The following is an 826-nucleotide window of genomic DNA, read 5'->3' as shown; positions in this document are numbered from 1 at the left end:
TCCTCAGGATCTTTTGAGGAGCGTTTGTTTCCAGAAGCTTTACTTTCACTGTTCCTCAGCGGAGGAATGATCTTCACAAGCCTCCAGAACATCTCACATCTTCTGAGGAGACATATTATTGGAGATATACAGCGACCACTGATATTTAGATCATTTTATGTCAGTATTTGCTATACTGTTATAAAGATCTCATTGATTTACATTGCAAGTAGGGATGCACCGATGTATCGGCCACCGATATTTATCGGCCGATTTTTCCTCAATTTACAACCATCCGCATATCGGATAAGGAAAAAGACCGATATAACAAACCGATGGTTTATTAATTAACTGCGTGAAGGCACTGAGCTGTATAATGTCTGTTGCATAATCCTAGCACTGTCTGCACTTTAATGCTAATCAAATCACAAAAGACAAAAGATCGCACACTATTCTTGACTAAATAACTTTTGTAACTTTCATAAGTGTACTGGACCTCATCTGAATGATAACCAAAACTTTACTAATGTTTTATTAAGTTATTGCGTCCTTTTTCACTCCAAAAAAAATCACCATAAGAGCTAAACAAAACACAGCACGAGAAGTGCACATTAAACTCTCTCTCAGTTGCATTATCATCAACATACAACGAATTTCACAAAACACTTATTACAACTAACAATAAACAAATATATACAGATCTCATGCCTTTTCGGGGGGTGCTTAATAAACTGACAAGCTTTAAATGCGTGCTGTCATTACCCATATAGCTCCGTCAGGGTTGCCAGGTTTTCACAACAAAACCCGCCCAATTGCTACTCAAAACTAGCCCAATCACGTTTCGAGG

Source organism: Sinocyclocheilus anshuiensis, unplaced genomic scaffold, assembly GCF_001515605.1.
Source record: "Sinocyclocheilus anshuiensis isolate Anshui unplaced genomic scaffold, SAMN03320099.WGS_v1.1 scaffold2468, whole genome shotgun sequence".
Classification (NCBI taxonomy): domain Eukaryota; kingdom Metazoa; phylum Chordata; class Actinopteri; order Cypriniformes; family Cyprinidae; genus Sinocyclocheilus; species Sinocyclocheilus anshuiensis.
The sequence above is the reverse complement of the archived record's forward strand: the minus strand, read 5'-3'. Positions refer to the sequence as shown.